Source organism: Hyperolius riggenbachi, chromosome 2 (genome assembly GCF_040937935.1).
Source record: "Hyperolius riggenbachi isolate aHypRig1 chromosome 2, aHypRig1.pri, whole genome shotgun sequence".
Taxonomy (NCBI): domain Eukaryota; kingdom Metazoa; phylum Chordata; class Amphibia; order Anura; family Hyperoliidae; genus Hyperolius; species Hyperolius riggenbachi.
Genome location: NC_090647.1, coordinates 462,324,847 through 462,335,773, shown reverse-complemented (window position 1 = coordinate 462,335,773; position 10,927 = coordinate 462,324,847).

Sequence of the window (10,927 nt, the reverse complement as noted above, 5' to 3'; positions counted from 1 at the left end):
ACAGAGCCGCCGGTGGAGAAGCAGAAAAAGCCGATCGGAGCAGGAAAATGTAGCGTCTTACTCCCACCCACTCGTTTGCCTGCACTACGCGGCCAAACAAGTTATCCCCTCCTTAGAGGTTTACGTTAATCAAGTCGCTTCAAACAAGGTGCTAAAGGTTAAATGACCATACCTATTTGAATCAGAAACCATGCAATTTGCATTGTTTGAAAGAAAAAAAAAATAGGGCACTCTCGCTACACTTTCAGAGTGGTTAGTATGTTGAAAGTGAAGCTCTGAATGCAACACATTTCATTCTTATTTTTTTCATTTTATACATGCAAATTATCAACCTTGTGGAATATCTTATCACCAGGGCAGTTTCTAGGCTAAATTTCACCCAGTTCGAGAGTAAAAAAATACGCCCCAAAATCAAAGCTGCTAAGTGAAATCATGTCATAAGGCTTCTTGAAACCAGCACACCATTTTTTTATTTATTTATTTTTTACTACCCCTCTTCCATGGGCTTGCTCCTGGCTGGCTTTGGCTGCCTGCGAGTCTGCTAGTCTCTGGACTGACTCAGGCTGAGAGGCTCTGCAAGTGCAACGCAGTCACACACTGCGTATTTATGGCTGCATGCGGCCACCCTACTCTTGCTTGCTGTCGTCGGATCCTCCCCCAGCCAAGCCCAAGCGTGAGGTGGGCTGCCTGTATCTTTCCTGTTGCGCCGCGCAGCCTGCCAGTGTTGCCAACCTTTCACGTTATTTTTTTACTGACAAATACCTAAAAAATTACTGACAAAAGATTTTTACTGACAAAATTTCTCCACTAAATGCACATAAGAGACAGCGTTTCACCAGTAAATGCACATAAGAGACCGCTTTTCACCAGTAAATGCACGTAACAAGAGACCGCTTTTCACCAGTAAATGCACATAATGACAAACAGCCAGTGTCCCCAGTATATGTAGCCAGGGATATATGTGCCCAGTATATGTAGCCAGAGGTATATGTGCCCAGTATATGGAGCCAGGGGGTATATGTGCCCAGTATATGGAGCCAGGGGGTATATGTGCCCAGTATATGGAGCCAGGGGGTATATGTGCCCAGTATATGGAGCCAGGGGGGTATATGTGCCCAGTATATGGAGCCAGGGGTATATGTGCCAAGTATATGTAGCCAGGTGTATATGTGCCCAGACTTGCGTAGCCAGGTGTATATGTGCCCAGTATATTGTAGCCAGTCTGTCAGTCGACCATCACCAGCCCGGGGCAAAAAGAGCGCCCCCCCTCCCCCTCCAGCACGTCAGAGAGAGAGCCTGGCAGTGCAGTACATAGACTGCCTGCCTACTTACCATGATGTTGTCCATCATCATGGCAGGTGCAACTCTGGAAGGATCAGTGGGGGTCCGGAGGTGCTAGCGGGCAGGCAGCGGCAGCAAGGGCAAGGCTGGGCACACACTAGTAGCAGGCGCAGCAGTGGCAGCAAGGAGTAGTGATGGGTCGTTCGCGAACGACAAGAGCCGATGCCTCAGCCACCCCACACAGCTCTGATTTGCTGTGTAATAAAGGGCGTTGAGGCATGCTGGGAGATGTAGTCCTGTAGTTGCAGCTTGTACGAGTGTATGGGGCGGAACAGAGCAGTAGCAAGAGGGATTGCCCAAGTCAGAGAAGCAATCTGAAGTTGTCATGGAGACGGGGGCAGGGCTTTTACTCCGATTCTGAGCGGTGTCTATTGATATTTAATAGGGAGCCAATTCAGAGCCGTGAGAGCCGGCTCTTTAATGGGAGCCGATTCAGAAGAGCCGATTCTCCGAGAAGAGCCGGAATTCCCATCACTAGCAAGGAGCCCGAGTGGCCAAAAAGACTCCACCTTGTTCTGGGGGTGGGCTCCGCCACACACTGCTGATAAACAGGAAACGTCCGTGACCGGATCATAGCGCGGCCGCTCCTGTCACGTGACGTCAACACGCAGGAGCGCTCGCCGCCCAGAAGGATCTAGCTAGTAAGCTAGGAAGCCAGTGATCGCGCTGGTGCGCACAGCGGCACAGCTCCTCCTGCTTCTCGCTGCACCGGCTCCTAGCAGCAGCCAGCAGTGACGTCACATCCTTCTGCCTGGCGCCCCCCGATTTGTCTTTCATCGCCACCCCGTTCAGCAGAAGCTGCTGACTGGGGCTAGAAACGGCCCTGCTTATCACTACTTTATATTCAGTAGTTATTGCATAGGCCTCAGACAGCACACCATCCCAGCACTGGGTCCTTCTATAACTATTTGACAAGAGCTTGTCAAACGGGCTTTCTTGTTGTGGCCTTGTTCCTGTGGAGTACAAGTGCACCTAATCTGGGCATGTGCGAGTAAAGTCTGCGTATGCCCAGTCGAATGAAGCGCTCTTGCACAGAGAAAAAAAGTGTTTTATCTACTGGTTATGCATAGACCTCAGTCACACATGCTCAGTCCGGTTGCACCTGTACCTGGCAGGAGTATGGCCACAAAGAAAACTTCCTGTGCAGGAACAGTGGGCGAAAAGATGAAAAGCCCCTATCCAGAGTCTTCCCACTACTGAGTGAGGTAAGAATCTAAATACTCAGCGCCCCCACCTCCCCCCAGGTTTACTTCAAAGTGGCACTATGGTGGAGAATTAGTGTTTATACCATGGGCATCGCTAGGGCCTTTGATCCAGGGCACTGCCCCCGAACCTGTTGCCATGGTGCCCCGGATCGATTGAGTGGCAGGAGGGGGCACTGGGCGGAGCGGGCAGTTAAAAGCTCACCTCGGATCGCAGCCTCCATTTTCTTCCGGCTTCCTTTCCCGGTGTCCGTCGCCTTGGTTACAGCGCCCCTTGTGATGTTATCACAGGGGGCGCTGTTACCAATGCGAACTACGCTAGGAAGGAAGTTGGAAGAAGCTGGAGGCTGCAATCGGAGGTGAGTTTTTAACTGCTCGCTCTCCCCCACCGCTCCGCCCAGCACCCGCCTCCTACACTGGGGCATCTACCTATCTAACCTACGCTGGGGGCATCTACCTATCTAACCTACGCTGGGGGCAGCTACCCATCTAACCTACGCTGGGGGCAGCTACCCATCTAACCTACGCTGGGGGCAGCTACCCATCTAACCTACGCTGGGGGCAGCTACCCATCTAACCTACGCTGGGGGCAGCTACCCATCTAACCTACGCTGGGGGCAGCTACCCATCTAACCTACGCTGGGGGCAGCTACCCATCTAACCTACGCTGGGGGCAGCTACCCATCTAACCTACGCTGGGGTTAGCTACCCATCTAACCTACGCTGGGGGCAGCTACCCATCTAACATACGCTGAGGGCAGCTACCCATCTAACCTACGCTGGGGGCAGCTACCCATCTAACCTACGCTGGGGGAAGCTACCTATCTAACCTACGCTGGGGGCAGCTACCTATCTACAGCCAAGCAAAGCCTCAGGGCCCCAGCCCAGCAAATCAGAGCCCTCAGCAAACCCCCCCAGCCTAGCAAAGCCTCCTGGTCCCAGTCCAAAGCATACAGCCAAGCAAAGCCTAGTACAGCCTCCCCAAAATGCCCCCAGAAAATTGCCCAGCAAATCCCCCAGCAAGTCACCTAGCAAAGCCAGGCCAGCTCAACATCACCGCCAGCCAAGCTGGCACAACATCACCACAGCCAGGCCAGCATAGCATAGCATGACAGAAGCCAGGTGAGAGCAGGGTTGCTCAGCAGGACCCCGAATGTGAAGTTTCCCCGAAAAATTCGGGTGTTTTTTGGGGTTGCTGCATGCGAACCCGAATGCTGCAATCCAAGGCCGAACCCGAATACGAAGCCTGCCGAATGTGCGCACTCGAAAATCGGCCGGATGGAGCTGTGGGTTCGGCTTCGGGATTCGGGGATGACGTGATTGGGCCAATCAGAAGTCCTCCTGCCGAGGACCTGGCAACCCTAGCAACTAATCAGAGGAGGGGAGCCTGGCCCTCCCCTCCTCTATATAAGGTGGCGGCCATGTTGCGGAGCCACGCACTTGTGTGACTGCTGCTGGTACTGAGAGATTCTCCAGTGCTGTGCTGTGTCTGAGCAAGTGCTTTTCACTGCTAAACCTAGCGTTTTGCTTCCTAAACACCTCCTAAACACATTTATTGTTTTATATAGTTAGCTAGTATTTTGATTGTTTTTAGTCAGCTAGTGTATAGTGTATACTGTGCTAGGCTAGTGTTAGTCTGTGAGCAGGCTAGGCCTGCTAGCCTAGGTAGCCTTAGCCTACTACTAGCTTAGGTAGGTTAGGGATTCTAGTTAGTTGTGTACTTAGTAGTACTAGTTTAGTTAATTATTACTGCTGTAGTCTGTTACTTTATTAGTTTCAGTACTGTTAGTTAGTTACTGACTGTGACAGGTCACCACCAGCATCCGTTGTGAGTGACCTGACCTGTGACTGTCTGTCACCTCACCTGCCCGAGCCTATTGATTGATTGCGTCTGACCGTGGGTGACCGTTTGTAATTGTCACCGACTGTCTGCCACACGACTTACTTGTAGCGTAGTACGCTAGGTGTTTCTTAGTTACCTGCGTGCGTGCATACTACTAGTGTCTACTACTATACTACTAGTCTACTAGTACCCGTTCACTAATTTTTTTTTCACTTTTACTGTGTGATTTTATTATAATCCGTAGTGTGTGTAATAAATAAGAGTTACAACACATACAGGCCACCACCAGCATCCGTTGTGAGTGACCTGTGACTGTCTGTCACCTGCCCGAGCCTATTGATTGATTGCGTCTGACCGTGTGTGACCGTTTGTAATTGTCACCGACTGTCTGCCGCAGCTTGTAGCGTAGTACGCTAGGTGTTTCTTAGTTACCTGCGTGCGTACTACTACTGCCTACTACTACTACTAGTCACCACCAACACAGACTTTATTAAAGTTTACACCCTTTCCCGCCTTCTTCTACTTATTTTTTTTTTTTACTGTATTTGTATAGTGCACAATGACTGGCAGAGGTAGAGGTAGAGGGTGAGGCACCACCAGGAGAGGAAGCGCCATTGCAGGAGCCACTGCCAGCAGCAGCAGGTCTGGGACTGGTCCGCCGCCAGCCACTGACCACAGGGAGGAGGGAGCAGAGGCGCAACAGCAGCGTGTTGCGCCCATCTTTGAGACGGGTTGTCGCCCACGGCCCATTGGGGAGAGTCAGGTGCAGGCTGTGGTGGAAATGATGGCGGGGCAGGAAGCCACCTTTTCCAGCCAGGCCTCCAGCACCAGCGAGACTAGTGCCACCAGCACCAGCACTCCTGTCCGCAGCAGGCCTCCACCAGCGCTTGAGGCCATGGTCACGGTGACCCCATCGACCAGGCTGCCCTCAATGAGCACGCTCTTCTCCCCTGAGACTATGACCATGTACAGGGATGTTTTGGAGAAGTATGAGTTGGAGATGATGGGGTCATCCAAGGAAGAGGAGGAGGAGTTTGAGGTGCAGAAGTTTGTTGTTGGCGCTGAGGAGGAGGGGTGTTATGCAGGGGATGTTGGGGTAGAGGAGTTGGTTGAGTCGGGCTCACAGGATTTGTTTGGGGTTGATGATGATGACTTGATAGATCCTCCCTATGTGCCACCAGTACCACCAGCACAGTTGGTTGAAGGCAGCTCGTCATCGGAGGAGGAGGCGTCTATGGTGCAGAGGCGCGGCAGCAGCAAGGCGGCCAGCACAGGGCGTGGAAGGCAGGAGCCACAGCCTGCTGCTTCAGTCGCTACCACCACCCGCAGCAAACCTCTAACTACAACCAAAAAGGCACAATTCTTCAAGGGCACCCAAACCCCCCCCCCCCCCCCCCTAGGCAGCCAGTCCTCAGTGGCCTCATCAGCTCCCTCCACAGTGGCCTCCTCATCCTCCAGTGCAGGCAAATGCCGCCAGACCCTGCTCAGCGAAGCATTCCCCGGTGTGACCAAGGTGCTGCCTCCCGCCCACAGGCGCATCCGGTTGCTGAACGGGATGCTTGCCCGGGCCATGTGCTCCCAGCTCCTGCCATATTCCTTTGTGTAGGAGGGGAGTGACATCAGAGCGCTGCTGCAGGTTGGGATCCTGGAGTGGCAAGTCCCCAGCCGCCACTATTTCTCCCGCAGGGCGATCCCAGCACTGCACCGCTCTGCCATGGAGAACGTGGGCCGCGCGCTGGATCACGCTGTCAGTGCGCGGATCCACATAACCATGGATTCCTGGAGCAGCCGGTTTGGGACAGAGCGCTATCTGTCCTTTACGGCCCACTGGGTCAGCCTGGTGGAAAGCCCGAGCGAGGAAGCAGCAGGTCCATCCTCGGGCGCAGCAGCACCAGTCGCCCACTACGTGGTGCCACCGCGCGGGGTCAGGGGAGAAGCAGCAGCTCCCACCACCAAGCGATCCCGTCTCTCCAGCAGCGTGAAGGCCCGCCACTGCCAAGCGCTGCTGGAGATGAAAAGCCTGGGGGAAAACTCCTTGACGGCATCCAACGTGCTCCGGTACCTCAGGGAGCAGGAGAGGACGTGGCTGACCCCCAGAGGCCTCACTGTGAGATTGGTGGTGTCTGACAATGCCGCCAACCTGCTGTCTGCCATCAGCAGTGGAGACTTGCTCCACGTCCCTTGCTTGGCCCACGTCCTAAACCTGGTGGTGCAAAAGTTCATGCGCACCTACCTGGGGATGGAGGAGCTGTTAGAAGTGGCGCGGAAAATTGTGCGCACTTTCCACCGCTCAGCAGCTGCCGCAGCAAACTGGCAGACATCCAGCAGCAGGAGGGCCTGCCACGACACCGCCTCATCATAGATGTGCCAACTCGCTGGAACTCCACCCTGGCGATGTTGGAGCAGCTGGTTGAGCAGAGGAGGGCTGTCAACCGGTACATCTATGATGCCACTGTCACCGGCTCCGGCAGCAGAAGCAGCACCACACTCCAGCTCCTCACCAACACGCAATGGGGGCAGATGCAGCAGGTCTGCTTGGTGTTGGCTCCCTTCCTGCAGGGAACCAACCTGGTGAGTGAACAACGGGCATCCCTCTGCCAGTGGGTGCCCTTTGTTTGTCTGTTGGACAGGGCACTTGGCGATTTGGTGGAGAGGAGGCCCTGAAGCAGCTGGAACAGCAGCCGCCTGCGCAGTCCACTGCTCCGCAGGTATTTGAGTCCCTGAAGGAGGAGGGGGAGGAGTTGGAGGTGCTGGACGTTGCTGCTGGGGGGGAACATTGGAGCACAGCAGCAGTGGTGCGAGGGTGGAGAGAGGAGGAAGAGTCTCAGGGGCAAGAGGAGGAGGACGCTGACCCTAAGGTCTCTGTTAGACGGTCCACCCTGTTCCCCATGGCAGCGCACATGCTGCGCTGCCTGCGCACAGACCCCAGGGTCAAGCGGATGCAAGCGAGGGAGGACGCCTGCATCAGCATGATCCTGGACCCACGGCTGAGGGGGAGGTGGGATCAGTTTCTGCCTGCCAGAGACCGTGAGCAGCGAGCAAGGGTGTTGCAGGAGATCCTTGTTCGGCGACTGGAGGAAGCCTTCCCCCCGCCTTCCACTCCCTCTGTCCCTGTCCAGCAGCCAGCAGCACAGCAGCAGGTGCCTGCGGCCAGCAGCAGCATCAGGCGCCCAGGAGACCTGCTGTCATTGACGCAGGCGTTCTACATGAAGGTACAGCAGCCGAGAGAGGAGGTACGGGCAGCAGCCACCTTCGGTGAGAGTCACAGCCAGCGCATGATCCGGATGGTGGCCGACTACATGGGGTCCTTCAGTGGGCTTGACACCAGCAGCGAAGATCCTGTGGACCCCATGGAGTACTGGGTGGAGCGCTTGCACATCTGGAGGGAGCTTGCGCAGTACGCCCTGGAGGTATTGTCTTGCCCCCTTCCAGCGTGTTGTCTGAGAGGTGCTTTAGTGCGGCCGGTGGCGTGGTCACCGAGAAGCGCTCTCGTCTGTCCACAGAGGGCGTGGACAGACTGACATTTTTGAAGATTAACCAGGCCTGGATAGAGGGCACGTTCCTGGCACCTGTTGTCGGCGAAAGGAGGACATGAGGTGCCTGCCTGGGAATTACAATACATTGCCTGCTGCCAGTGCCACACGTCACTCCTCCTCCTACTGCTGCTGTTGTATTTATCCTGCTGCTGTCAGTGGTCCCACTGCCAGGGTCCACACAATGCATTGCCTGCTGCCAGTGCCACACGTCACTCCTCCTCCTCCTGCTGCTGTTGTATTTATCCTGCTGCTGTCAGTGGTCCCACCGCCAGGGTCCACACTATGCATTGCCTGCTGCCAGTGCCACACGTCACTCCTCCTCTTACTGCTGCTGTTGTATTTATCCTGCTGCTGTCAGTGGTCCCACCGCCAGGGTCCACACAATGCATTGCCTGCTGCCAGTGCCACACGTCACTCCTCCTCCTACTGCTACTGTTGTATTTATCCTGCTGCTGTCAGTGGTCCCACCGCCAGGGTCCACACAATGCATTGCCTGCTGCCAGTGCCACATGTCACTCCTCCTGCTGCTGCTGCTGTTGTATTTATCCTGCTGCTGTCAGTGGTTCCACCACCAGGGTCCACACTATGCATTGTCTTCTGCCAGTGCCACACGTCACTCCTCCTTCTGCTGCTGTTGTATTTATCCTGCTGCTGTCAGTGGTCCCACCGCCAGGGTCCACACTATGCATTGCCTGCTGCCAGTGCCACACACACGTCACTCCTCCTCCTGCTGCTGTTGTATTTATCCTCCTGCTGTCAGTGGTCCCACCGCCAGGGTCAACACAATACATTGCCTGCTGCCAGTGACACACGTCACTCCTCCTCCTGCTGCTGCTGTATTTATCCTCCTGCTGCTGTATTTATCCTCCTGCTGTCAGTGGTCCCACCGCCAGGGTCCACACAATGCATTGCCTGCTGCCAGTGCCACACGTCACGTTTTTAGTTTTGTTTTTTTAAGTACACCTATTTCAATGTGAAGTCCCTTTAAAAAAACACACAAAAAACCCCGAATTCGCGAACACGAATTTTTTACCGAATTTTGAGGCGTAACCCCAAACCGAATATGAATTCGATATAAAAAAATCAGATAGCGCTAATGGAGCAGTTGTCAAAGATTTAATGTAAGATCAATAATTAAAATATATAAAATTGATTGATAAAAATCAGTAGATTATCGAATATGAATTCGAACCGAATTTCGTGGTCGAAGGTGAATTCGAATGTCATGCGGACCCGAATTCGAATGTACCCGAACCGAATTTTGGTACATCTGAGCATGCCTGGGTGAGAGGCTTATATATGTGAAATACTGCCTATTGAATATATTTAAGTTAAGCCACTGCTATGTTAATGTACATTTGGCCCCACCTATGACCATGCCCACTTTACACGGCATGACCACGCCCATTTTTCATTTTTCACCGCACACTCATTCCCTCTTGGTGCCCAGGGGTGCCCCGGATCTCCCAGTAACCTAGAAACGCCCACAAGTGTTTGACAAAATGAAGCCAGCATGTGAGAGAACCTGCAAAGAAAAATAGTTTATCTATGGAAAATAAGCAGAGGTCTTTCTTTACTTACATTATCTTTAGCCATTCTGTCACTTCTGAACTAAAACACGTCCCAGCTGATCAGCCCATTATCTTGTAGGGGAACATCGGTTGTAACTAGTGTTGGGCGAACACCTGGATGTTCGGGTTCGCGAACGTTCGCCGAACATGGCCGCGATGTTCGGGTGTTCGCGCTGAACTCCGAACATAATGGAAGTCAATGGGGACCCGAAGTTTAGTGCTTTGTAAAGCCTCCTTACATGCTACATACCCCAAATTTACAGGGTATGTGCACCTTGGGAGTGGGTACAAGAGGGAAAAAAAATTAGCAAAAAGAGCTTATAGTTTTTGAGAAAATCGATTTTAAAGTTTCAAAGGGAAAACTGTCTTTTAAATGCGGGAAATGTCTGTTTTCTTTGCACAGGTAGCATGCATTTTGCCGCCATGCAGTCATAAATGTAATAAAGATAAGAGGTTCCATAAACAGGGACCGGCAACGCTAACCCAGCAGCAGCACACGTGATGGAACAGGAGGAGGCGCAGGAGGAGAAGGCCACGCTTTCAGACACAACAACCCAGGCCTTGCATGAGGACAAGAAGCGTGCGGATAGCATGCTTTTTGCCGCCATGCAGTTATAAATGTAATACAGATAAGAGGTTCAATAAACAGGGACCGGAAACGCTAACCCATCACAGATGGTCATTGTTCATGTTACTTGGTTGGGGTCCAGGAGTGTTGCATAGTCGTTTCCAATCCAGGATTGATTCATTTTAATTTGAGTCAGACGGTCTGCATTTTCTGTGGAGAGGCGGATACGCCGATCTGTGACGATGCCTCCGGCAGCACTGAAACAGCGTTCTGACATAACGCTGGCTGCCGGGCAAGCCAGCACCTCTATTGCGTACATTGCCAGTTCGTGCCAGGTGTCTAGCTTCGATACCCAATAGTTGAAGGGTGCAGATGGATTGTTCAACACAGCTACGCCATCTGACATGTAGTCCTTGACCATCTTCTCCAGACGATCGGTGTTGGAGGTGGATCTGCACGCTTGCTGTTCTGTGGGCTGCTGCTGCATGGGTGTTATAAAATTTTCCCACTCCAAGGACACTGCCGATACCATTCCCTTTTGGGCACTAGCTGCGGCTTGTGTTGTTTGCTGCCCTCCTGGTCGTCCTGGGTTTGCAGAAGTCAGTCTGTCGGCGTACAACTGGCTAGAGGAGGGGAAGGATGTCAATCTCCTCTCTAAAGTCTCCACAAGGGCCTGCTGGTATTCTTCCATTTTGACCTGTCTGACTCTTTCTTCAAGCAGTTTTGGAACATTGTCTTTGTACCGTGGATCCAGAAGGGTATAAACCCAGTAATTGGTGTTGTCCAGAATGCGCACAATGCGTGGGTCGCGTTCAATGCAGCCTAGCATGAATTGAGCCATGTGTGCCAGAGTCCTGCCAGAATCC